At 34.6% G+C, this 1,009-nt stretch overlaps 1 non-coding gene across 1 annotated transcript; it reads left to right on the plus strand.

The window, feature by feature from the left end:
- Positions 1 to 490: 490 nt before the first annotated feature.
- LOC136128632 (U4 spliceosomal RNA) lies at positions 491 to 627 on the plus strand. Its single transcript, XR_010656222.1, has one exon. It is a non-coding gene; the product is annotated as a U4 spliceosomal RNA (small nuclear RNA).
- Positions 628 to 1,009: the final 382 nt, after the last annotated feature.

Below are 1,009 nucleotides of genomic sequence, written 5' to 3' on the forward strand. Positions count from 1 at the left end.
CTCAGTAACTTTATCTCTTTAACTTCATAACTTATAAAATGGGTAGAATAATAACCCTTGCTTTATAAACATTGTTTTCAGGTTGCAGAGGGTGAAACACATCAAGCATTTACTAGCTTGATGTTCATATTCTAGGAACTCAAATAACTGTGAGCATTATTATTATAATAACAATTAAAATATCTTTCAGTAGGTCTCTATGTATGTAACTATTTGTGAATTCACATAAAGATAAATTGTCATGTGGAGCAGTTATAGAATAATTTTCAATATACTTGAAAAAATAGTTAAAAGATTTGTAGATAATATAAAGAAATGAGTATTTCAGATAATGTAGTGAAAAGCTGTTTATATGCAATATTTTGCTTAATCTTCAGAAAAACCTTCTGAATAGGTATTATTAACTCCTTTTTACAGGTGTGAAATCTGGGTCTCAGTAGGAACATCCATGACCTGTTCCAGCAAAATCAGACAGAAGTTAGTGAAGCTCAGCTTTGCACAGTGGCTCTATCTTAGCCAATGAGGTTTATCCGAGGTGCAATTATTGCTAATTGAAAACTTTTCTCTAACGCTGAAAGGACGTGACATATAGTCAGCCTTGGCAATGTTTGAGAGTCTCTACAGAGACTGAATTAAAAAAAAAAAAAAAAAAGTTAGGGAAGCTGGAGCTCAAACTCAGGCTTTCTCTTCAATCCAGTGTTCTTTCCAGTCTGCCACAGGTGAATTTCAGGGATTTTTAACTGGCCGTTCCTGCTTGTTAAGCTCCAAAACAAATCACAACATAGAAATATTGTGTGCTGTACTATTTATTTTATTACCTTCTATTTTTCAATAAATAACAAACTGTAATGATATACTTGGGGCTCTTAACTTTCTAGCCTGGGAGTCATTATTGGTAATTCAACACCTAATTCTCTCCCACTCCTGAGGCTCCTCTTGCAACACAGGCGATATGTCAGCTGCTCTCTGAGGGACATCATTAGACACAGTGAGAGTAAGTCCTTGCTAT

Source organism: Phocoena phocoena, chromosome 9 (genome assembly GCF_963924675.1).
Source record: "Phocoena phocoena chromosome 9, mPhoPho1.1, whole genome shotgun sequence".
In the NCBI taxonomy this organism is placed as follows: Eukaryota; Metazoa; Chordata; class Mammalia; order Artiodactyla; family Phocoenidae; genus Phocoena; species Phocoena phocoena.